Source organism: Otolemur garnettii, unplaced genomic scaffold (assembly GCF_000181295.1).
Source record: "Otolemur garnettii isolate 467f Iridium unplaced genomic scaffold, OtoGar3 scaffold00108, whole genome shotgun sequence".
Classification (NCBI taxonomy): Eukaryota; Metazoa; Chordata; class Mammalia; order Primates; family Galagidae; genus Otolemur; species Otolemur garnettii.
This window is the reverse complement of record NW_003852503.1, coordinates 2,712,049-2,739,668: the sequence shown is the minus strand read 5'-3', so window position 1 is coordinate 2,739,668 and position 27,620 is coordinate 2,712,049. Positions and strand designations below refer to the sequence as shown.

Genomic DNA, 27,620 nt, shown 5'->3' with positions numbered 1-27,620 from the left:
TAGGAAAAAATATTTCCGATATTTGTCTTTGGAAACAATATTTTGAACATGACATCAAAGGCAAAAGCCATAAAAGCAAAAACAGATAAGTAAGATTGCATCAAACTAAAACATTTCTTCATAGCAAAGGAAACAGTCAACCATGTGAAGAGGCAAACTACTGAATGAGAGAAAACTTTTGTGGACCATATTTCTGATAAGGGATTAATATCCTTTTTATCTACAGATATGCAGTAAAAGTTTGAGAATTGCTGGTTTAGATCTTGTTCTGACTTCCTATTTGTCAAAAGCAGAGTGTACAGACTCTTTCAGAGACACATTGAAATATATCTTATAAGGAAAGAAAGACCAAGATTATCAATGCCAACACAGGGTCAATGATCTGGGTCTGATGAATTCCCAGGTTCTAGGACACTAGAAATATGGACCTAATAAGTGCCAAATATGCACTAAATGAACATAAAGTCTAATTCTTCTAGCTACTATAAAAATGGGGAAAGACTTTATTTATTTATTTTTGAGACAGAGCCTCAAGCTATCCCCCTGGGTAGAGTGCTGTGGCATCACGCTCACAGCACCCTCCAACTCCTGGGCTCAAGCGAGTCTCCTGCCTCAGCCTCCCAAGTAGCTGGGACCACAGGTGCCCGCCACAACACCCGGCCATTTTTTGGTTGCAGCCATCATTGTTGCTTGGCGGGCCTGGGCTGGGGATTCGAACCCGCCACCCTAGCCACTTGAGCCACAGGCGCCGAGCCAGAAAGACTTTATAAAAGAAAAAAAAAAGGTTGACAAGAGTATGGATGGTGGAGATGGTGGGGCTAACTCCCAAATTCATTAGAAATATTAAATAAGCTAAACAAATTGACTAGAGATAAGATTGCTAAAGTTATTTAGATATTTATCATAATTCTACTAAACTCACTGCTCTGATTTGAATGTGTCCCCTCCAAAACTCAGGTATTGCCAGTATTAAGAGGTAGAGCCTTTAAGAGGTGCTTAGGCCGTGGGGGCTCCTCCCTCATGAACGAGATGAAGGCTCTTCAACAATAGGCTTCGTGCATTATTCTGTCCTGTGAGAACACAGGGCTCCTCTCCTCTGGAGAACACAGCCCTCACTAGATGATGGAACTTGCCAGTGCCTTGATCTGGAATTTTCCAACCTCTAAAACTGTGAAACATACATTTCTGTTCTTTATAAATTACCCAGTCTATGCTTTTCTGTCAAAGCAGCACAAAACAGACTAAGTAAGACACTCACATGCTGTCACTTCAATAATATTGACCTCTTTCTTTAGTCTCTGTTTCCTACTATCCCTTTCCTTCTTTACTGGCTTATCACTCTCACAACTGCCACTCATACTCACCACCATTTTCAACTCTGAGTCAGACACTTGTGCCTTGGCCTGACCTCCCTTAGAGATAGGTCTCACACATTCCTCATTCACAGGCATGTGCCAATTCCTGGCATAGCAGTACAGAAAAAAATAGTTTTTAGATAAATAACATACTAGCTGAACAAATCAAGGAGGTTTCTTGTCAGGTAAAAATACACATTGTTTTACCTCTACAACAATCCCCTGTCATGTCTATTGTATCCCACCATTCCCTTTTGCTAGGCATATGTTATGTTATTATATATTTCATGCATTTATTTTTTCACAATCCTATGAGCTATGAAAATGAGGAAAACACCTTCTTCCTCTAAACCCTCTGCATCCTCCCACATAGAGCTACTTGCCACAGAGGTTGGTGATTCACCAAGTATGGCTGGTTGACTCAGAATGAATATGATCAACCCACTCTGGACCTTCCAGGGAAGAAGGGACCATGTTTCACTCATCCTGGCATATAGTCCAGTGCCTGACACATTAAAGACACTAAATAAATATTAACTAAGGAAATGAGAGCAGTATGAATGAATAATACATACATACATATATATATATATATCTTTCAGCAAAAGCAAATGTGCAGCAAAATAAACTAATGTGCCTCTTGTATTAAGTCTACCCTGAAATTCATTCGACAATTATTTATTGAATATCTAGTTTGTGCCAACCATTGTACTTGGCATCAGTGATGCAGAGGAATCTTAAATGAGTAAGAAAACAGATCTGCATGAAATTTTCACTCTAAAGACAGTGGCGGATGGTTCAATAAAGTACAGTAGAACCTCCAGAGTTAATGCCCCCCTTCTTCACAGTGACTACTTCCTTAAGTTGACCTAATTTTCACAGGCTGGACGTGCACCACATGGATGAATCAGTACAGTTGACCTAGTTCCTTAAGTTGACCATTTCTGCATGTTGGCCAGTTTGTTATAGTCCTTTGTGTGGTCAACTTACAGAGGTTCTACTTTAATTGCATGTGTGCTGGCATTGTCTACGTGCAAGGACAGAGGGGCCTACTCTTGTAGAGGCAGTAAGGAGGCACATGGAGATCTTAGATGAATAGGGAGAGACAAGGAAACGAAATAGGAGACCAAAGAACTTTCAGCAAAATTCATCTGTCCCATAGCAAGGTATTTCTTACAAAAACAAATGTACTCAGGACATTAGTCACTCTTTAAATGGATGGTTTAGTGTGATAGACAACTGATATAGCAAACAGATGTCTTTTATGAATTGTAATATGGACACACATCAGGCAAAAAAAAAAAAAAAAACAACATTCCCATTTGACTGACTCATTTCATGGACTCGAATGCCTCTGCTCAAGTGTGGGCTGACCTCCCTGACCTCAGCACCAACAGACGAGGTCTTTCAGTTATTTAAGTTCCTCATAATACTTAGTTTTTCCATCTAAAACATGTTGAGTCAAACAGTAAGTAGAGTTGCCTGGCACCTATAGATGTCTGATAAATGTTGGTAATTCTTTTCTCATTTTCTAAAGTAGAAATAGCACATAAGAACCAAGGTCATGCCAGCCTCCATAGTCATGCCTGTAATCCCAGTACTTGGGAGGCCAAGGTGGGTGGATTGCCTGAACTCACTGGTTCGAGACTAACCTGAGCCAGAGCAAGACCTCATCTCTAAAAATAGCCAGGTATTGTGGTGGGTGCCTGTAATCCCAGCTTCTTGGGAGGCTGAGGCAAGAGAATCACTTAAGCCCAGGCTTTTGAGGTTGCTGTGAACTTTGACGTCACGGCTGAGCCACAGGCGCCGCCCTATTTTAATTTAATTTACAAATGATAACTACACATATTCTGGAGGTATAAGGTGATGTTTTGCTACATACAATTTATAGTGATCAAACCAGGGTAATTCACATGTATGTCATCTCAAACATTTGTCATTGCTTTGTGTTGGGAATAGTCAATATTCTCTTTATAACTATTTGAAACTACATATTATTGTTAGTGATAGTCATCCTATAGTGAAACACGAGAGCATAGGCAAGGATATGGCAAACATACAGGAAAGACAGTGTGGAGTAAGTAACTAAAGGTGAGTACAGAGCTTTGAATAGTAATCAAGAAAGAATAATGATGCTATTCCTTTGGGGGATAACTTCATTGTTTCATTCCCTTTTGCTATTGTGACCTCCCTCTTTCTATGCTTCTCCTACATAACCACTCTCTTCTGATTCCAATACCCCAAGTTCACTGACACCTCCTGAAGAAGCTGGCTTCTATATACAGTTCTATCCTAGCCACTTGCTAACTTCCCAGGAAAGTTCTTCCACCAGGACAATAGGCTCTTGAGACTTCTTGTAGTCTATGCTTCTGACCTTACTTGGGCTCACGGCCGGAGGCAGGCAGGCCAATGCCATTCTGATTTTGCTTGTTCTTCCTTTTATGAAAGGCAAGCTTGAGAGCAAGAGGAAAAGGTGCATATTCATAAGATTGTTGGGGGCTCCTATAGAACTGTTCCATCTAAATGGATATAATTGCAAGATTTACTGCTAACAAATGAAAGGGCAATTCACAGACCCTCTTAAAGGCTCAGTCAGAAGCCTTACATGCACATTCTCCAAAGTTTCTGTTTATCATAGAAAACAAATAGGAGGCACTTTCTTTTAGTGGCTTACAAGTTAACTGAGCTTCAGAAATATTATGTTCATAAATATGTTATACAGAGAACTACTGCATTTTCCTTACCAGAGTAATATAAATAATATGTTATTTATATCATAAAATAAATAAAATTATTCATCCAATAAATATTCATTGAATGCCTCTGTGGATTAGGCAATGAACTAGACTGACAGAAATGCATATATGGAAGGAAGTTTATATTCCCTTGAACCATATTTATTGACATAGTTGATATATAGATTTCATGGCAATGCAGTGAATTCCACTTGCCATGTTTCTCAAGTGTATTACATTTATCTTTCATTATATTTTCACAAACATAAAGCTTTCACTCTTAGTCCATTTTCTCTTCAAAATATTCCTGGGCAATATCACAAAACTGTCCTCTCTAGCCTAAAAAAAAGGGACTCCCCATTTAGGATGATGTTTTATTTGCTATGGAAATGGTAAGTTTAATAAGACTGAGGCCGTGTACAGTGGCTCGGCCTGTACACCTGTGATCCTAGGATTCTGGGAGGCCAAGGCAGGTGGATCACTTGAGTTCGGGAGTTTGAGACCAGCCTGAGCAAGAGTGAGACCCGGTCTCTATCAAAAGTGGAAAAACTAGCCAAGCATCATGGTGGATGCCTGTAGTCCCAGCTACTCAGGAGGCTGAGGCAGGAGGATTACTTGATCCCAAGAGTTTGAGGTTGCTGTGAGCTATGATGATGCCATGGTGACAGAGTGAGACTCCGTCTCAAAAAATATAAATAAATAAAAATAAAGAAATAAAAACAAAGGCTGAGATTATATCTTGTTGCCCTCAAACCCCAAAGAGAAAAGAAGCTCATTAGTATCAGGATGATGAATGGCATCACAGAAAGTCACCTTTTTATAGTTCCCAAGGTAAATCATGTTTTCAGTGGTTTTTAGAGAGAAGAATAGGGAAGAAGAATGGGCAAGAGAAAGACTAATAAAATAACTAATCCACTCATTGCTACATATCTTTTTTTTAGTTTAATTTAGGGGTTTCTTTTTCATTCATTCTGCAGTATCTACCATAGGTAGTATTTGCTATGTGAAGGAATGAAGGAGGCTGCTGCAAAGGAGGAAAGAAAAAGGTGACCCTCGGTAAATTAGACATTCCATGTGATTTTGCACGAGGTTTTGAAATTATTAAAACATGATGTTTCATTCTAAAAGAAAGTCACACTTATAAAATAGAGTGCCAAGAGTCTGATGCCATTTGCTATCATTCTTTTGCCCACAAGAAGTGGGCAAAAGAACAGGAATGTGGCATCTCTTCAGAGTGGTGCTTAAAATCTGGGGCTTATAAGGAATATAAAATGGCAGCTAACAGCTCAATGAACAGACAAAGCAAGAGAAAATTCAAAAACACAGGGAGGAAGAAGACACATGGCATTGAGTGGCAACAAGTCCCATGTGGCTCCTGCCACCACTGGCCACTGCTTAGCGCAGCTCCTCAGGGGCCGGGTACATCGCAAGATTTATAGACATTCTCATTTAATTTCATCCCAATAATATTACTGAGTCAGGTGATTTTTTTCCTTTTTATCAATTTTCTAAGTAAGGATGGGAAACACAGAGAAGCAACATGTTTAAGTTCACATAGTTAGAAAAGGTAGAGTTGGAGGTTAAGCCAAGATTAAGCATCTTGCTCACTCCACATCTTGGCCTATATGTTGCCAATTTCTGATCAAGTTCTATCTGAAATTCAAAGTGGGAAACCTGGTTGGAAAAAAAAAAATCAGGGATGCTTTAGAATATTTCTTCATCTACATAGTGACTCTTACTATTTGCTGCATCTCAATCTTCTCTAATAATTTGATGAAATCTGTGGGACCCTCTCTCTAGAGAGTGGCACGTTATGTTCACAGTTCATGTGTATGTGTGCCTGTGCTCGTGTACGTTTAGTGGATTTCCAAACGCTTCAAAACTAAAGCTAAGAATTCATGACCTGTCAGTTGCCACTAAAGAAGGATCCTAGATAAAAGATAGACCTATCTAAGATGGAGTGGGTGCACAGAGATGGCGCCTTGGCCAAACCATCTCAGGTGATGGAAATTCTCTAGTATAAGCAATTCTTCACAAGCCTAGAATTGACCCTTAACAGGACTAGTCATGGCAGACAGAGACCTCATTATAAAGGTTATAAGCTGGGTCTTGAGGGACCTTTAAGTGAGCTTGAAACATTGTCTAAAGGAGTAGGAAAGAATGGTGCTAGAATAAATGCCGACTCCCCAGTTCGGCTATGCCCTCTTGGTCATGACCTTGAGGCTTAAGGAATTGACTCAGCTCTCAACTGACTAGCCATTTCACAGCCCAGCAGGTCACCGCTCTAAAGCTCTGCCATCATGACACTGCCATCTGCAGCAACTAAGCAGAGATTGCTCAAGATCAAATTTATGACACCTGAGAGTCCATTCTTACATAAGAATCACCTGTTGCTGGTGCATAAATTTCAGCACCTAGCGGAGCCAAGGACAATCAAGACTTAAAAGGGGACCCGAATAAATATCAACCAGATTTCTTCTCTGTGGGGCTGACTTTTGAAAAATCTTTGTGCCCTCATATGTCCCTCAAAGGAGACTGTCATTTTGCTATTTTCTGTCTGCATCACCACTGTCAGGGGAATGACGCTCTCAGAGCCACAGGCAATCTGTCTTCTTGGAGGTTCTGTTCAAGCTCTGACCTCAGTTTGCTGCAGTGGATGTCGCTTCTCACAAGTTCCAGCTTGCCCTCATCACCAGCTAAATTAGCCATAAAGCAAAGCCTTGACTCACATTACTGAAGCCTGAGAGAAATCAGTCCAAGCCCGGAGTGATGCATCCCTATATCAAAGACCATCAGCCTAGAGAAAAGCAGGTGTGACCCTTAGATTGACACAGCACTCTGGGTCATCAAGAAGATTCCCTTAGCACGAGACCTTGGATTGGGGGTACAGGGCTGTCTGAGAGCAAAGAAAAGGCCATTTGAAAGCACCTACGGAATGGTGGGCTTGGAATAACAATGGATGGTGGGGGAGGGCCTAGGGAAGGGGTTTTCCTTAAACTAAAACAGGGCCAAGGCCAAAAAATTACCTACAGCTATACTTGGTGAAGTGCGTGCGTGTGTGTGTGTGTGTGTGTGTGTGTGTGTGTGTGTGAATTAAATTAGGATTAATAAGTTTCTGAGAAGGTTTGCATCTGTGAATCTGTGACCTTGGACAAACAGCTCTCTTTTCTGGGTTACTATGTGTAAAGTGTAGGAGTAGAATGGAGGCTTCTTCCTGCACAAACATGCCGAGATGGAAGGTAGAAGAAAAGGCCTTTGAAGCCGACATAATTACTCCTCTGTCCAGGGAAATATAAACAACAGTAACTCCACCAGCCTTCAGCTCTGCTTCTGAATGAGTTCTTTGCTTCTTTCTGAGAGGTAAAGTAGTTCATTCCTTAGGGAAAAGTTGAATGTGGAACGGTAGGCCATGCCCTTTTCACTCTGGTTTTATTATGTTATTTTGAGTGACTATTAATATGTGCAAAGAACATTCAATCTAAGCTGAGATTTTACTGGGCACCATGGACCCAGAGCCGCAGTAGGTCTACTGCAGTAGATGAAGAAAGTGTGTGACATGTTGGGGGGCTTCAAGTCCCTTACGATCCCTTAACATGTTCCATTTTAAAAGTCAAGCTCTGAATGAACAAAAATTAGTCTCATTTTTTATTTAATTTTTTTCTTGAGACAGAGTCTTATTTTGCTGCCCTGGGTAAAGTGCGATGGAGTCATAGGTCACGGCAACCTCAAACTCTTGGGCTCAAGTGATTCTCTTGACTCAGCCTCCTGAGTAGCTGGGACTACAGGCGCCCACCACAACAACTGGCTATTAATGTTTTAATTAAAAAAATTTTATTAGAAAGGAAGTCTCACTCTTGCTCAGGCTGGTCTGGAACTTCTGGGCTCAAGCAGTCCACCCACCTTGGCCTCCCAGAGTGATACGATTACAGGTGTGAGCCACTGTGCCTGGCATTGAGTCTAATTTTTAAATTAAATATTCCTTCTATCTATTAACATAAGTAAGCACCTGAATTTGACCAAATTTACTTGGTTTTTATGCTTTTATTAATACAGACTACAGATATATGTATACCAGGAGCCTCACTTTGGCACTTATAGGGTGTAAGTTGCCTTGATTCTGGTTAGATGCCCCAAGTAAAACACAAATAAAAGCCAATTGAAAAACTTGATTTTTCAAGCAAATGCATGCTTGCTTATACATTTTGAAGTTCCACTTAAGTATAATCTCTACATTATATAAAAGAAAACTAAATGAATCCCTTTTTGGGGTGGGGAGCAGCTGTTCTAATTTCCTGAGTGTGTACATTAGTTAATTGGAAGGCTGCCTTAAGTTAATTCCCAGTAATGTACTATTATTCCTAGGTAGGTATTTATTTTTCTGATACCAAGAGGATGGTCAGTTATACCATCTTCCCTAGACTATTTTGTTTTCCTTTAAAGTTTTCTAAGACAAACCACTGATTACTTCATTGTAAATGGTAATCACTTCCAAAATATGCCTTCTGTGCAAAACAGAACTTCTCAGGAAGTAAAGATGATCCAGATGACGTCTTTTAAATGCAAATTATCTCAATAACCTGAAAGTACTTGTCCTAAATGTCCTGGATGAATGTGCTTGTGTATCAACACATAAGGATGACATATAACATGACATATTGTTAAATAGGATTTTCCAGTCACATAACACATTTCCAACTTGATAAAATGATCCACCAAGAATTAAGGTGCAAAAATCTCACTTAAGAAATAATATACAATAATAGTATTGAGCACATTGTATACTTTTTTTCCATTCTTGAGATACTTTACTAAGAAGAATGTAGGTAAACATAAAAGCTATAAAGTCTCCATCCTTTTTATGGCTGCATAGTATTCCATGGTAGACATATACCACAATTTGTTAATCCATTCATGGTTTGATGGGCATTTGGGCTGCTTCCATGACTTGGCAATTATGGATTGGGCTGCAATAAACATTCTTGTACAATTGTCTTTGTTGTAAAATGATTTTTGATCATCTGGGTAAATACCTAATAGTGGAATTGCAGGATTGAACGGTACACACCCATATGAATGATAAAACACAAATATAGTCCAGAAAGAGAGAGGAGGAGAGGGGGGAGAGTATTTAGTGGGACCTCACCCATTGTGCATAATGCAATGGTACATTTCAAAACTACTAAGAGTAGAGTATAAATGTCTTACCACAACAAATAAGTGAGATGATAATTATGTTAATCAGTCTGATTTAAGCATTCCACATTATATATCAAATCAGCACATTGTATCCCATAATTGTACACGATTTACATGATTGTACATGATTTAATTGTACATGATTTAATAAACAAAGAATAAATAAAGAAATAATATACTATAAACACTATATTACTGAGTTTTTCTTCAAATAACCCAAAGCACTATTTTTGGACTTTAGGTGTTCAGAATTGAGCTGATTATAATGCTTCAGTTCATGGAATATCAAGGCACCTTTATATCTATTACTGTTGAACACGGTTAAGTTGAGAGGGGCAGGTATGTAGGGTGACCAACCATCCCAGTTTCCTTCAGGAATGAGGAGGTTCCCAGGACATCGCATTTGCCCTGAGAAAGGCCAAGGCAATTAGGGGACAAGTCCGCCATGCTACAGATATTACAATTCCATTTATAACTGGGAAAACAAAGGCACCAGGAAGCAAAATGTTTTTTCTAGTTTACTCCACAGGCAAGAAGCAGATATAGGATTGAGTCCGCTCTGTTCCAATGAAAGCCCATTCACAATGAGACAGATCCCTGTTATTTCCTCTTTACCTTATTTTTGCCTTGAACTTTAAGAAAATCCATGTCTTCTTTTGCCTTTGTGCACAACCGTTCCCAAACTATGGGTGGTACTGAATGCAGTACTTTATATCACACATTACTCAGGAGGAATGACATTGCCATTTTGTGTTTTAAAGAGCTGAATGAGAACTTAAAATTGTCACAGTTCTCCAAAGAAGAAGAAAGGCTGGTGCAAGTTCTGCCTACACCACCAATTACCTCTTAAGGCTACTAACTATCCCCGGCTGGGACAGGACCATTTGTATAATTTCATGAAACAAATCCACTTAAATGAACCTCAGAAAAAATGACCTGGTGACCATCTTTGGAACAATTACATGGCAACAGCTAACATTTACTAGGGCTTACCGTCTGCTGGGTGTAATGCTTAGAGTTTTGTATTGGTTAGTTTGATTATGCCCCGTAACAAACATCCTGTGAAGTAGAAACTATTGCTCTCATTTCATAGGCAAGAAAAATGAGGCTGACAGGTGAAATCATTTGTGACTGTCACATAGCTGACCCTGTGGAGGGTTGGAGCTTGTGTTTACACCCAAGAAGTCTGACTCCAAGACCAGTGCTGTTAGCCATCTACTACACCCCTGTTCATAAAAGCAGCTAAAGCAGTAGTCCTCAACCTGTGGGTTGTGACCCACAGAAATTGTATTAAAGGGTCGCAGCATTAGGAAGGTTGAGAACCACTGAGTTAAAGGACTCTCTGAACAGTGTCCTAATATCCAATCATAGAAGCAGCTCTTGATTAGAGAAGATCTAAACTAGCCAGACCACATGCTCTTGAGAGGCACAGCTGGTACATCTGGCTACCTGCTTAGGTCAAAAGGCAGGAGGTTTTGAGGGTTTTGATTAAATCTGTCGATGAATTTAGAGTATTCATTGCCCTTCCAAGCTGCTGTTTGTTACGTTGTATCTTCAGAACCTTTATTTCCCTTTCTGAAAAATGTAAATGGTAATTCCTGGGCCTCTCTGAGAAATGGCTAGATAAAATAACGGGAAAGCACTCTGCAAACTGTGAAGTGCTTTAAAACAATTATCCCATATGTTAAGCAGCTTCTAAAATAGCAATTTCTTCAAATGCCCTTGCAAAGCAAATGAGACACAGCTGCTAGAATGCTCTGCAAAGAGACGGAAATCCAGCTCTTTAAACCGTCCGAGGGGAAAACACACACTGTAAAATGACTCCAAAGATGAATTTTACAAGAAACATGGAAGCGTCATCAAGTTTTTCCATGGTTAATTCTAAAAGAGCAGCAGCGTCACAAAGATTTTGTGAGTTCTTCAACAGAAATCTGGGAAAATGTTCTTTTATGACACAATAGAAATAAATGTGAGAGACTCACCTGAGGAGCAGAAATGAGGAAGCCAAGTTTACAGGCTCTTCTAATCTTTTCCAATGACAAGTCTGTTGGGGGAAAAAGAAATTAGGAAGACTTAAAAAAAAGGAAACAGAAAAAAAGGAAAGTGAAGGATAGGTGTCATAGAGTGCTGTGAAACTTCTGAGAGTGACTCAGCACTCCCCAACTGGCAGCCACAATTAAATGAGTGTGTTGAAAGGACCCTAATAAATAAAGCTCAGCGTTCCCTGTAATCTCAGAACAAGATTGCACCACTGAAGAAAATGTTAATAAGGCATTTGGGGGGCTGTGGTTTGGTGGGTGTTGCTTAGGGGTGGGGGAAATCAGGGATGAGTCACAGGCTCCTTGAAGGAAGCTGAGCCAGGCCCCTCTCTCTCTCTCTCTCTCTCTTCCTCTCTTCTCTCTCTCTCTCTCTCTCTCTCTCCAGGGATTTCAGCCCTTCTCCAGTAAGCCAAAAGGAGCAAGTGAGCTGGTCCCTGGGCAATGAGAGGCATAAAGGATGAAATGTATAAGCTGTATAAGCAAGTCCTGAGATGGAAGAGGAAGGATTTGTGCCACAGCCTCTGGACCCAGGAGTATTATTAGCTTGCCTGTGAATGGAAGAGCCCCCAGCTGAGCCGACATACACGCCAATCAGATTTTTAAAATTCTTTTGGGGGAGAAAGGAAATCACAATTCCTCTTCGTAACTAATTTATATCTTTAGCTGCTCTTTTGGCAGTGAAACCTCTATGCTACAACTACCCTAAATTCCTCCTTTTCTAAACAGGCCTTGGTGGACATGGATGAACAATGGTTTTTTTTTCACCATTGAGAAATGTAAATTATTCATCTATTTACACACAGTTCTTGTCATACTAAACTCATAACAGAAATCCAGGCATTTCTCTTCTCCCCTCCTGAATGAGAATTCTCCATACCTCTAACCCAGATTATAGAAAGAAAGAACCATTTTTATTCTCTGGTATCATTTTTCCTATTTCAGGGGGACCAAGGACCGACTGAGGAAACAGTTTACAATTTTAAGTCTTATGAAAAAAAATATCTGAAAGGGACAGCAACTGGAGGTTTAGCATTCCCATACTAAGTTTCCAAAATACTTATACTGGTTTATTTTCTTGTTCTAGAATAAACTCAGGTGTAAAATATATTTTAATATTTGTTAAGTAGTTCCGCCTGCTAAACAGTTCTACTTCATTCATAAATGAAGCTGCATGGTGATTACCATGAATGAATGGGGTACGACGTCTTTCCAATTCTCCAAAATCTATCAAAACAAAGCTACCACAATTTGGTTTTCCTCTTGGGAAAAAAATAAGTTACTTATTATGATTAATTTTCTTTTCTTCTGAATAGAAACATTTTAAAAATAGGTTCTTTATTTCTTTCTCCATTTTGACCTTTCTATAGGAAAAAGAAAAAAATGAATGTTCTATTTTTCATCAACCAGAACAGTACTTGTCTGAGTTCAAAACACAGGCGGGATCCAAAGAAACTACATCATGGTCTTCTAGAATGGGAAGAGCTTTTTCTGCCACGGCTCAAAAAGTAAGGGTTAAGATTAGGGGTAACCTTTAGCGATACAAAAGAGTGAATCAACTCTACATTTACGTTCAGAAGCATGAACTGAATCCCATACCAGCAGTAAAGTAAGATGACCCCTTGATTCTGACCAAGCCAGCCACATGCATTTGAATCTGGGTTGGATTTAGATGAGTAATTAAGTGATGATATAGTGAAAAGAAGACTTGGGGCTTAGGAACAGAATCCCATCGTGATCTTGGTGAGGATTTTGCTTTTTTATGGACAGCTTAGTAGATAGGGTCAATCTTTTAATTTACTTAACAATTTGTAGAGAGCTTTCCCATTGTGGCACTTAATCATTTTTTTCCCCACTCAATTTCCTCATCTATACCTTTGGGTTAATAGAAGTTGGGTTACTGTGCAGGGCTATCATAGGGACTAAATAAAATCTGTATATAAGATGCTTATGACAGTGTTGGCACATAAAAGTTGAATGAATCCTTACTTGTCTCCCTGATGTTTATGTGGTTCTGTTGCAAAATGCTGGTTCTCAATAAATATTGGCAATAGTAACCTCCTATCCTCACCCCACCAAAAAGAAAAGGAAAAAAACCCCAGCAAAAACAACAACAACAACAAAACAGTCCTTAATTTTGTCAATTTTTTTGACTCTTAAGGAACCCTATCATCCTGATACCTATTAAAGTAATTTCTTGGATACTTACCATAGGCCATGCTCTGTGAGGAAGAGTACTTTCCATGAAAAATCTTATTTTCATTTTCCCTACAACTCTATGAGCTCAATATTGGTTATTCCTCTTTTGCTTCAAACTCACTTAGACACCAATATAAAAAAAAATTAGTATTTTTAAAACATCTATTTTACATAAGTATTATTAAATGGACTGAATGTTTGTGTCCCCCAAAATTCATATATTAAAATTCTGACCCTCAATGCAATGGAGGTGGAGCCTTTGGGAAAAAGTTAGGTCATAAGGGTGGAGCCCTCATGAATGGGATTAGGGCCCTTATTAAAGGCCCTCTTGCTCTCTTTCTACCATGTGGGGATATATCAAAAGTTGCCAGTGTATAACCTGGAAGACATCCCTACCCAACCATGCTGGCACCTTGATCTCACATGTCTAAGCTCCAGACCTGTGAGAAATAAATTCTTGTTTATAAGCCACCCAGTTCATGGCATTTTGTACAACAGCCTGAACTAAGACAATAACCATTGTAGCATATTTATGCAATGCCCTACTGAGTTGTCTTTTGTAAATGTTGTTCAAGCAAAGCACTAAGTTACAGTTCCTAACCTCCAAAAAAAAAAAAAAAAAAAATGACATTATTTTTACCCCAGAGAAGAAACAGAATTTAGATTAAAGGATCTACTCTGGCTCACTCTTTTTAAAATTATGTGAGTGATTTCTACCTCTAATTTAAGTTTATGAACTTATCATAAATAAGAATTGCCAAAACTCCTATTTATATCTGGTTACCAACTACAGCCAATATCTACAAAGTACCAAATTGACAACACTGACAAGGTGATGGAGATTATCCATCTTGCTGAAATGAACAGCAAAGGATCATTGAAGATTTCTGATGGAAATCACCTTGCTCACATTTAACATCTAAAACATGCTAGACACTTACACACAATGAATTGGCAAATATGCTTCCATACAAGTACTTTAATTTTGAAAAATGCAAAGGTTAGTGGAGCAATGAAGAATGGCTATGCTTAATATGGAGACATTTACCAGGGGAAAGAGAATCTCTAGTAGAAAACACACTGGATCTCTACTTAAGAAATTCCATAGGTTTAGAAAAACCTAAAGTAGAACATTTATGGCATGCTTTTTTATTGTGTTTGGCTTCATTTTGTTTGTTTTTAAATAAATATTTATACAAGGATATAACTGAGCTTTATTTTGTTTTGAAGAATATTTGATATTTTATGAGATAATGCTGTTTTCTACTTCATAGAAAAACCAAAAAGCAATCAAAAGGGATATAACACAGGGTCTTACCATGATATATACCCCTCCCCAGCAGCATCAGTACCCTAAACACACCTATTACTATAAATGAAAATATCCTATCTCCCCTTGGAAGCCAAACCTGTCACTTAGACACTAGATATCGTCACTATTTGATGACCCAATTGAATTGTGTAGGGAACTCTTTCTACCTTTCCTAAAATATTAATCTGTCCCTCTCTGCTGGATCATCCCACAACCATACTGGTAATTTTTCCTAGCCCCCCCAAAATAACAAACCCCTTAGCTTGACCAACTTTCCCCAGAGTTGACTTTTCTCACTATTTTGAATTTTGTACCTACCATTCTTCTTAAACTACGTAAACCAAGCTTTAACCATCACCACTCTACCAAATTATGTTCTTGTTCAGGTCACCAATGATGCCCAGGTATGAAAGTTAGTAGGCAATTTTTAGTCTTTATCTTACAAGATTTCTTAGTAGCATTTGGCAGTATTTTCCACTCCCTCTACTTGATATATTTCAGTCTCTTGGTTTTTAGGACACTGTCCCCTCCTAGTCTTTTGGCAGTCATTCCGCCATCTCTCCTTGACCTCTAAATGCAGGGGACCCCCTGGGCTGGCCCCTGTCTACTTCTCTACTCCAGTGGTACCCACTCACTTGATAAGGTCAACATGTTTATAATACCAACATGTTGATAATTCTGAAATCCACATTTTCAGCCCAGACATGTTCAACATACTCTCCTAAGCTTCACATGCACACAATCAGCAACCAACTCAACATCTGTAATCAGGTGTCCAATAGTCATTTCAGATTCAGTATGTCCAAAACCCAAATCTCGGTACTCCCTACAGACCTAATATTCCTACAGACATCTTGATCAATAGCAATTTCATCTTTATAGTTGCTCAAGTCAAAACTTTGCTTCCTTTTTCTCGCAGAGTCCACGTTCAATGTATCATAAAATCCTGAGGAATTTTACTTTCAAAACATATCCAGAATTGGACAACTTTTTGCCACTTCCACTGACCAACCCATGACCAGAGCCACTTCTTTTGCTTGGTTTATTGGCATACTCTCTTAATTAGTCCCTGCTTTCATCCCTGCCCTACTCAACCTGTTTTCCACATAGTATCCAGGCAGAGGCTGCTTAAAAGATCAGCTCTTCCTCAACACCTTACAGGGACCCCCACTTCACTCACATTAAAGCCAAAGTTTTTTCAGTGATCTATAAAGTCTTGTATCATCTTGCCCTTGCCCCTCTGTTCTCTCTCTGATCTATGACATTCTCTTCACAGTCTTCATTTCAGCCACACTGGCCTCATTGCTGTTCCCTAAATGTATTGACTCCTGCTTTGGGGCTTTTGCACAGGCTGCTCTCTGTGCCTGTGGCCCTCTTCCCCAGAGATACAGTTGCACTTGCCTTAGATATTTGCTCAAAAGGTACCCCTATTTAAAATTCCAACTGTGCATACAATCCTCCTCTGCAGTCATGAACCCCATGACTCTGCTTTAATCTCCTCTGTTCCATAGCAACTACCACCAGGAATACAGTATGTTGGTTAATGTATTATGTTTACTGTTTCCCTCTGCTAAAACATAGGCTCTGCAAGGGCAGGGGTTGGGGTCCATCTGAGTTGTCAATGGTGCTTCTTCTAAGTATCTATAATAGAGCTTGCTATGTAAAGTCACTCAGTGGACACTGAACTGAATGGAATGAAATGGGCTTCCAGGAAAAGAACCTGAGTAGATAATGCTGTACCTATACAAAATAAGAACTTGACTTAAACAATAGTGGAAGCAGCCTAAATGCCCATCTACCTCTGAATAGATAAACAAATCATGGCATATATATACCACAGAGTACTATGTAGCCATAAAAAGAAGAAGACTTTACATCTTTTATGTTTACCTGGATGGATCTGGAACATATTCTTCTAAGTAAAGTATCTCAAGAGTGGAAAAAAAATTCCAATGTACTCAATACTATTATGAAACCAATATATAAACACTTATACATTCACACAAATGATAAAATACAAAGATAGTCCAGTAAGAAGGGACAGGAGGGAGAGGGGAGGGGAGAGGATGAGTGGAAGGAGGGTATTTAGTGGGATTTCACCTAATGTGCACAATGCAAGGGTATATTTCAAAACAACAAGAGTATATTATAAATGTTGTATCACAAAAATAATAAGTGAGTTGATGGTTATGTTAATTAATTTGATTTAAGTATTCCACACTGTATATCAAATCATCACATTGTACCCCATAAATGGACACAGTTATGATTTAGTAAAAATTAAGTAAAAAAAGAACTTGACTTAAATAGAGTTTGATAGAGAATTATCATTTAGTATCTAATGAGATAACAAAGCAAGAAGATAGGGCACCTAAATACATGGCCATCTGTTGGGACAGAGATGACAACCTGGGAGAAAGTGGAGACATATCTTCCCACTTTTGTTTTTAAGATTCAGGCAATATATTTTCAAATGACTCAAGAAGGAACTTGGGACAGACAACAAGTGTGTTCTACAAAGCCATGAAGGAGTGGAGCTGAAAGCTTAACTTAATAAAGAAGCAAACAATTCTGGCTTTCTTTACCTAGTGTCCTTTATATTCTTCATAGACACTCTGGCCCATAGATGTCTGTGGTTTGTGTTATGGATGCCTTAACTAAATCTCCTTCATTAAATTAACCTCAGAAAAGAGTTGCAGCCCACAGAATATTGTTTTTCGAACCTTGCTAATTTTAAGAAAAACCAAGTTTCACCATGTTCTCAATGTGTGGTCCCTGTACTTCCAGCATTAACACCACCTGGAAACTTGCCCTTAATTACAAATTCTTGGTATCTACCCCTCTGCAGATTTACATAATGAGAAATTTTGAAGGTAGTACCCAGCCATCTGTGATTTAACAAGTATGATTCTGATATCCATTCAGGAATCTGATACACATTTGCTGCCATTGAGGAAGCAAAATTGTTCATTTACAAATTTCCAATGACATAATCTTAGCAGGGCAACATTAGAATTCAGATTTCTGTCATTGATAAACGTAATAAATTTGCTCCATTATACAGCACCCAACAATTACTCAATGAACCTCTTTCTTGCACTAACTTTTGTGAAATACTCTTTCTGGGCATTCTGTCTCAGATTAATGAGAAAGTGGTAGACTGCTCACATATTCCAGAAGCTGGAGCTAACTGATTGCATAATGCACTGAACCACTTGGCTTTAGCCTCTTCCTGTTAAGATTTGTGAATCTCAATTGTAACATACCATTTCTCAACATATCTTCAAGTAGACAATTTCATTTCAACAATGAAGATGACCATAATGAGACATGAATTATGGGGAAAAGAAAGATAGCAAGGATTGTAGGAATTTTTTTCAAAAAATAACTTACTAATTAAAAATATTAATCCACCAGGTCACTAAGAGGTTCTCTGCTTTGATTGTGCACACAAAAAACCATTAGTCTTTATTCATTTAATGTCTAGAACTCCAACTAGTCTGTGAAGTATCAAACAAATATTCCTTAAGGCCCAATTTCATAGGGCTCTCACATTCCCATTAGTCCTTTAAAGGCAGATAGGAGCCCCATTTTACAGATGACATAACAGAAGCACAGTGACTTATCTAAGGCCATATCATTATGGTCAAAGTCACAATTAAGTCTCAGATAGCTTGACTTTTCTTATAGGTGTTAATTCAATATAACAAGTATGTGTTAAGTACCTGTTCTAGGCCAGACTCTGGATTAGGGGATGGTGACATAAAAATTTCTGACATAGTCCCTTCTTCCCTGATTATTTAATGCCCACATGTGGCTGACCTGGAACTCCAGTGAAGTAATGAAGGGAATAATAAATTGACTTTTGCATTAAAAGAAATCATGAGCCAGCAAGAATTTTATCAGGAGGTGAACCAAGGTCTTCACACTGACCATGCACCATTTAAGCAAGGCACCAAGATGTTCTATTTCTTGGTGATTAAGAGTTTATCATATGCTACTAAAGTTTCATACCCAGAACAAGATGTAGAGATACCACGTGGCAAAACAATATAGTTGTAGAAAAGACAGTAAGAATTGGTACTCAAGGAAGGGAAGAATAAAAACTAACTATGAACAAATCACACTACAATGTAAAAGTAACACAGTGTTCAGATACACTTCCAAAACACATGAGAACTGATATGTGCTCCTTCTATTCTCTTTTTATCTTGGGTATGAGGTTGAATTTGAGGGGGTATCTATATATTTTCAAAACACTAGCATCTCTGCTATAGCATACGTGCAGGTGAAGGCAATAACTTAAGTGTATTTGGGGGGGGGGTGTTGGTGGGATAAGAAGTGAAAATAAGGCAACCACAGAGAATTTTTTTTGAGGAATGTATAAGTTTTCCACTAAGTATTCAAATCAATCCAAATTTGAGGTCATATTAATTTACTCGGTCAACATTTTAAACACCTGTAAAATATTCTGAGTGGCACTCAGTTCTGGGGATACCCAAGTGATATACAGTTGTCCCTCTGTATCCCTGTGGGATTAGTCCCAAGATCCCCTTGGAATATCAAAATCTACAGATGTTCAAGTCTCTTATATCAAATGCTGAAGTATTTTCACATAACCTAAACACATCCTCCCATATACTTTAAATCATCTCTAGGTCATTTATAATACCTAATACAGTGTCAATACTAAATAAATAGTTGTAATGGACTGTTTAGGGAATTAGGACAAGAAAAAATATATACATGTTCAGCACAGACAAAACTATCCACGTTTTTCCAAATGTTTTTGATCCATGGTTGGTTTAATCCATGGATGCAGAAACTACAGATAGACAGGCTGACTCTAACAGTGTTGGTGTTTTTCACTCTATGACTAGAGTAGCTGAGGAACCTCTTCAGAATACTAGCTCAAATTGAACTGAAGTATGGAAAAATAAGACATTTAGGAGTTTTTCAAATGAGTTGGATTTACTTGATTAGAAAGGTGACAAGACTGGGGGGTAGATAGCTTGTAATATCTTTAAAAAGTTTACAGTATCATTTTATGAAGAGTTTAGATCTGCTAATATGAAAGCAAAGAAAAAGATGAAAGTTAGCCTCAAGTTATAGAAAAAAAAAGGATTTAGGAAGGAAATTGGAAAGACTTTTCTTCTGGCACAGTAGAGCTGGTTATTGAAAAAATCCTGTTGAGTTATTCTGTGGAAGACATTTGAAAAGTGATTAGCTAATTCTCTTTTCTCAATCACTTCAAAGGTATGTTTATAACTAAAAATCGAGTGCTAGAATAATCCTTTTCTGGAAGTTCCTCTTCTAAAATGCTGTGAATGGTAACTAGGTGGACTAAAAGTCTGTTTGCTTCTCTCTCCCTTATTTGGCTGGCATGTTTAATTCCTGAATTGGAAACTCATAGAAATTGCTATGAAATGTATCACAGACCATGACTCACTATGAAAAGGACAAGTGTGCAAATTGCCTTACCAGTGAAAAATCCTCTGCCTGTCCTCCCCTTTCTTCCTGGGATGAGACTTCAGTTCTTTCTCTCTGATTCATATCCTGAGGAAATCAACATAACACAAAATGGCTGTGTGCAATAAAAAATGTCTCCAATCCACACTTGAAGAATGTAAGCTCCTTTTAATTCAGATATTCATCGTCTTCCCAAGGAAGTCTTTCCTTCAGAAGAATTTGGTGCCATTTAAGATACATAAAGCAGGCAGAATGCCATTCATGCAATGAATGTTATGTATTAAGTCCTTTAGCCAAGGGATCTACAAAGTGCACCTGCCCTGGCAACAGTTTTAAAGATAAGAATTAGCAGAAGAAAGAACTAAAGTTTATTTAAGCCCACTGGCGTCAGGTATACTCCATGTTCTTCTGTAGCAGTAGTTAATATTAATTGAAGGTTTACTAGGTATTAAGACACCATTCTGAGTTTTTCATGCATTATGTCATTTAATCCAAACAACTCCATGAAATAAATCTTATTATGGACCCTAACTCACAAATGAGGGAAAGGAGGTTCTGACAGTTTACCTGATTAAGGCAGAGATGGGAATCAAATGCAGAACTATCTAACACCAGGGCTTAAACTTCTAGCTACTCTTCATTTAGTCTTTTAAGAAAATGTAGATATACTATCCCCCTTAATTATATAAGAAAATGGAAATCAGAGAAGATAAGTAACTTGATCAAAAACACAAAGATTACTGATCTTTTAGACCTGGAATTTGAACTCAGGTCAGGTGGACTTCAATGTTCATGCTACAGCCACATCCATAGAAAACTCAGGAAATGTGTAAATATTCTCACATTTACTCCATGCAAATTATTCTTAAGTCAATTCAAATAGACTGATGCCTACTCTGTACAAAAAAACACCACATGCAAAATTTTGAAGACAATATGAAAGAATTAAATATATTCTACCTGCCTCCAATGAACTTTAAATTCTAGTTGGCATTGAAAACAACCAGATGAATAGACTGAGGTCAGTTGCAAAGCACTTTGTCACTATAGATAAAATAATGTTCTATGAACTGAATAAATTCTGAAGAGATGTTGGGAGAAGCAGTGGTTAGAGAAGAAAGCTGATCAAGGAAATCTTAGAAGAAGGAGAAAATGATGTATATGATGAGTTGAATTGATCTTTACCTCCCAGCTTCCTGGATATTTTGTGAATAGATAGAAAATAATACTTTGGAGAGCCTATGGAAAGAAAATACAATCTTAGTACTTATTGGAAAGGCTCTATTAAAGCCATGGCTCATCATCACAGAGTCGTGGAAAGGGTGAAGGAGAGGAAAGGATTTTTCTGTGATGACAGTTAAAAGTACTACTGATTACTCTTTCCGTTGGCTAGTAGGTTTCCATAGGGTCCTATCAAACACAAACTATAATAGTTGTAAATCAAACCCACACTCATCCCTTATAAAGAAAACCGGCCAAGGACAGGGAGAGCCAATTTCAACATTTTCAAGGGATTTTCCATGAGATCTATTATCTGTCCCATCACAAAGATGAAAAAAACTGAATTATTATAATATTAGAAAAAGAGATTTACTGGACGAATGGACCCCATTGCTGATTGCTTACTTTAGCTTTTCTCCCCCACAGTCCTCCAATTTAATGAAGAATGAGCTGTTTAAAAGAACCCATGGATAGTAAATGTGTAGTCCCAATTTGCAAGATTTATCTAAGATATGTTCAAATTTTCTTCAATTTAACGCAAGAATTTCAGCCTCCAGGAGAACTATTTACTAGGACTTCTCTATGAACAATATTTTCCTTCTATTGAGGAACAAGAGATGTTCAAGATGTAAATGAGTTTTACTAAATAAAACAGTTCTGAAGTAAAAGAACTTTAGGAAGATGAGTTCAAATGTTTTATTGTATTTTATAGCCTTTGATATGTTCATGTACAGTATGTATCTCCAATGAATACTTAGTCAACATTTCTTAAACTAAGAACTTTCTTATTTTTGTGGAACTTGTATTGATATCTCATAGACTTCACAATCCAAAAATGGAGCCAGCTTTTAAAAGTGTTAGATTCAGGCAGATGGAATAATAGGGGGAGAGAGAGAGGACTAGTAACAGGCCATGACTTTGACCCTCTACCTGGGAGTGATTGATGGGCCTCTACATCAAGGTTCTCTGAATTCATTGTGGAATAAGAGTGAGTGACATATTGCTAATGTCTCACTCAATGCTTTGCAAGGCCATGTTCACAGCGACATGGAAGAGAACTAGAGTCACTCTTTCTACTAATGATCAGCTCAATGTTGGCGTCTGTGGGGAATGAGGAACATAAAGCAGCCCCCCCCCCCATGGAGAGAGAGATGATTCTACCTTGAGTCTCTTCCAGATCCTCAATTCTACAATTGCTCTCTAGAACTGAAGGAGCACGTGGAATGAAGGGCTATTTCCTCTATGTGCCTAAACACACTGTGTTAATTAAATTTTAGTCCATCACCCAAAGTCTTTGAAACGCACTCAAAAGAGTTAAGATTCTACTAGCAGGTCATTCTGTATCTATTATATGTACTTCCCTACCCCTCCCCACATCTGACCAGCATATAAGATTGGCTCACGCAGAATATAATGAAATCATACTTCACTACAGATCGCTTGCACTAATGTGAATTTAACATGCCTCCATTGGTTATGACCATTTCAAGAAGGGGAGATTGAGACACTGAAGGAAAAGTAGGATCTCTTAGAGTTCTATTTGAAGAAGGAAATCCTGAGATAAAACTTGTGTCTGCAAGAATGCAGTTTGCTTGGTAGAGAGATCACCTTAGAATCAGAATACCCAAACCATTTAACATCACATGTACAGGGGAGTGAGACCCTGAAGTGGCATTTTTCTGCCCTATCCTCAGTCATAATGATATAAAAGGCCACAGTCAACTCATTAAAATGCACTTTCTAATAGTATTAAACAAGATTTTTAGCCAGTAAGTTAAATAAGTAAAATTAACATACTTCTTAATACAAATATTATATCTTTCTGTGAAACTATATTATACATATTTTTCTAGCTTCCAAATATATTTATCAATTAAAAATTCTCTATTTTGCAGATAAACAGGTTTAAAGAAAAAACTTATGTTTGTTGAGTGCTTTAAAGTTACTATTTTCTTTTACGTGCCTTGTTTTAACTTCAGCATAACTGTGAAAGATGAATTTTAATGTCTTCATTTCATAATGAAGAAATTAAAGATTGAGAAATTATCACCAAAGCTAATACTTGGCAGAGTGAGATTGAAACCCAAACTTCCTGATTTCAGATTTAGTGTTGTCAACTCTTCATGGAATGAGTCAGAATTCATATTTGCTGAGAGATTACCACATGGTGATCCTAAGCTTTTCAAAACTCCTAGTGCCTTGTACTGCAATGTCTTCATTGGAAACTGTCTTATTTCACGTGTATCTGTCTTATCTACCCAACTCAAACATTAAGGCTTTGATTAAGTTTCAGTTTTAGGCATCCCCTGACCTCATATGTTATTCTTAGTGCAAAGAATGCTCTGTCCCTTCAGGCCCCACACAACTTAGTTAATAGGGCTCAAGCCAAGGGTGACCCATCTGCTCATGAAGGAAGCAGATTTGAGAGAATAAAACTCAGCCAGAGAGAGTAGCCAACACAGTAGAAGGACTCGATGAAGTCCTGAATTCTAGTAATTTCTGGAGACTGGTGCACCCCAGCCTGTTTCTGCAGTTTGGTTTTCTAACTAAATTAAATTAAGCTGGGTTTCTGTTGCTTACAAAGACAAGATTCCTGACCAACACTAAGTTCTTAAAAATACTTTCTACAATATACACATAGAGATAGGCCCAAGTGGATACTCAAGATTCTATTCCTCAGATGGACCTTTTCCCATCATTTTCTTTGACCCCTTTATGTAAAGACAGAGACGCAGTCTAAGTACCTTTTCCAAAGCCATTTGTCCTATGTACAACAGATTTCACACTAGAACCTGAACATTTTTCCCAGAACAGCACCCTCTCCATCAGGGACTGTTCCCTCTAGTGTGTGCTGCCAAATTAGCCCCCTCAAGATAAGAGGTGATTGCAGGATTCACATTTGGTCAACAAAAAATGAAAATGGACAAAAAAAAGTTTCATGTAATGACTCTCATGTTACACTATGTTTTAAATTTTTAAATTTTTTAATTAGATTAACAAATAACCCCGGACAAGCACCTGTGTCTGTGGTGGGCAGCCATTTTGAAACAAACAAGACATGCTCCTTGGCCTCAAGTAGTTCACCAAGAAGAGTAAGGAAGAGTACAGCTTACCAAAGCTCCTATACCCTCAAACTAGCAATCTGGGAGCATCTGTACTTATTACCTTTGTGGTTACCAGTAAAACCCTTTTCAATCAGTTAAGAGGTGAACAAAAATGTCAGCTCTTAGTTTTGTATCTGCATTTGAATTCATTTTTAAACAACAGTGGATATTATCCAGATAGGCCAATTGAATATGGCACTAGAGTTTAAACACACACACACACACACCTTATAAGTCTCCAAAGATAATCATTTTTCCCTCACCAAGTCTATTAAAAGAATATGCTCTAGGTTCTGAGTTGTACCATAAAATAGACGATTCAAAGATCTTTTGTCAAGACCAGGCAGCATCACTACCTGAAAAGAACTATACTATTCAAGATGAGTATGTTTTTATGCACTTGTTAAAATAATGAGCTCTAGAATGTATATTAAATTTCTAGACAGGCCTAGAGGCAGGATTATCTTAAGTCACCTTGAGTCTCTTCCAGCTCCTTGATTCTATGATTGCTTACACTGGGTTTCTCCAAGCCCGTGATGGGCTGAAGAGCTATTTCTGTTCTAGTTCTTTTCCTTATATAGGTCAGATCCCATTCCAATGAGTACCATAACAACAGCCACCTCATGGCCTGGTTATTTTAGACAACCTGATAAAATGAGAATCAAATCTGACCTCCAAGCCAAAATTGGCTGGTTATTACAGAATTTGACCTGAATATTATTTAAACAAAGAGGTAGGCAGTGTCTTAAGTGTTTATCTTCATGGAACTGGACCACTGGAGAACAGTCAGACTGAAGGTACAGGAAGCTTATCAGTGAATCCAAACCACAATGCTCAGAGCCTACAATCAGTGTCTCTGTTTGCCTCCAATGGATACCGTGAAATCTGAATGTCTGAGGACTCGATTCTATGACTCTCCATGTAAGAACAGTATCCAACTTACATCTGTCCACTCCGGCCGATAGTCAGGGCAATTTTCCCAGCTTAATTCGGGGCCTATTAAAAAGACCAGGCATCCCTGAGGCTTTGAGTTTTCTCTCTCCATTGTTTCCCAGACTGCTCGATTCGTATTTCTTTTTGCATACGTTTTTCTTGCTTAGAATGAGGTGCTAGAGGCTGTGCTCTGAAGTAAGGAACACTTTAAGAAAAGTAAACTCCATGGGGATAGATATTTATTTGATGGATTTTAAGCAATATTTACCATCTGTGTTCTCTCATTAGAATTTAAGTTCCACAAAAGCATGAAATGTCATGCCTAGACCAGTGCTTGGCACATAGTAAGTGCTGGTAATTATTTATTGAATGAATGAATGAATAATAATGAATAGTTATATTTAAGATTCAACTCTAATGCCACCCCTCCTCTTCCAAACCAGTTATGGGTCTTTCCTCTGAGCATTTAGTACTATTTGCATTTCTCTATAACAATGCTTAACAAGATACCCTCCTCAGTGTTTATATCTGTTTTCCCAACCAAACTGGGGAATACTTTACAGCAGGAACTATATTTTATAATGCCATATTCTTTGTGCTTAAAACAGCAGGAGTCCAATAAATGCACACTGCTTGAATGATTGAAAGAATGAATAAAAATGCTTCTCTCATAAAAATAAATGCTAAAGACTTATGATTTAACATTATACCTCCAATTCTGCCTGGACTCCAGAGCCTTCCATGGATCACACTGAAAAAGCCATGAGTCACTAGGCTTGGAGGGAAGGGGTGTTTGTTTGTGGAGGAATTTTGTTTCCCAACCTCGATGAATCACATGTATAATCACCCAAACTGCATCCTGTCTGGGGAAGTAACCAAAACCCCTATTTCTGGCCCCAATGGCTTTTTGGTTTTATGAGTAAATACCACTGGCATGCCATTAAACAAATGCCCTCAGAAAGCCTTCAGCCAGTCCCTTAACCTACAGGAGTCAGGGTCATGATGGAAGAGTGGGCTTACAATTAATGGACAAAATGCAGATGTTACCTTTCTCCTCTTGCCTCTAGCAGGTGACCTGCCTCCAAGTTCTTTTTAAAGACCTGATGTATGCTATTCCAAGTCACAGGAATGATCATAAAATTCTCCTACACATAAATGGCTCTCACTATCCACAGCATAAAGATGAAACTTCTTAACCTACAATTCAAGGTTCTCTAAAACTTAGTTTTGACCTGCTTCTTCTACCCTATCTGCCTCCATCCCCATATAACCATAGGCTCCACATAGACTGGACAATTTTTCTCAATGCATACAAGCCCCGCACTTTGCCGTATGACTTCACTCCCTCTGTTTCCTTCATTTTCAATCTTCAAGTCTCACAAATAATATCTTCAAGCCTCCCGTATAACATCTTCTGTAATTGTCCAATAAGGAAGAATAACTTCTCCTTTGAGCATGCTTAAGATTCTGTCTGTACTCCCATCTCATTGTTTGTTTTTACAATTTATTATAAACACATACGTACATGTCTGTTTCTTTAATAAATCATTTCCTAAAGAAAATCTGAATCTTAGTCAATGTGATCGTCCTTCAGCTCCCAGCAGTGCCTAGTGGACGGTCACTCAAAATAAAAGTTGGCTGAATACACAAATGAATCGGTTTAAGTGTTTAAATCTGTATCTTTGGCTTTGAATCTGCAGGAAAGGTTCTATGTAGGAATTTCTTATTTTTAACCTCTCATCTTATTCCTTTCCTCCTTTCTGGGAAAACACAAGTTTAAGAAAATCTTTGATCTCTGCAAACAACCCTTGTTATCTACCTACAGATTTCTTTTTTTAATTTTTTTTATTTTTAGGGGATTTTTTTATTACATCATAACTGTATACATTGATGCATTTATGGGGTTCAGTGTACTGATTTGATATATGATGTGAAATGCTTACATAGAACTGATGAACCTATCACCTTGCTTACTTATTTAGAACTATTAAGAAAGGAGCATAATTGTCTTAACTACAGATTTCTTTTTTTTTTTTTTTTTTTTTAGACAGAGCCTCAAG

At 38.1% G+C, this 27,620-nt stretch overlaps 1 long non-coding RNA gene across 2 annotated transcripts in view; it reads right to left on the bottom strand.

Moving 5' to 3' along the window:
- Window positions 1–10,581: 10,581 nt before the first annotated feature.
- Window positions 10,582–27,620, bottom strand: part of LOC111727477 — a 174,728-nt gene continuing 157,689 nt past the window's right edge. The window contains exons 5-6 of one of the 2 annotated variants that reach the window (XR_002775032.1): window positions 20,315–20,389; window positions 10,582–11,330 (exon numbers count right to left, since the gene is read on the bottom strand). This is a non-coding gene — a long non-coding RNA (uncharacterized LOC111727477). The remainder of the gene's footprint in view (window positions 11,331–20,314; window positions 20,390–27,620) is intronic. The other variant, XR_002775033.1, reaches the window with a different exon arrangement.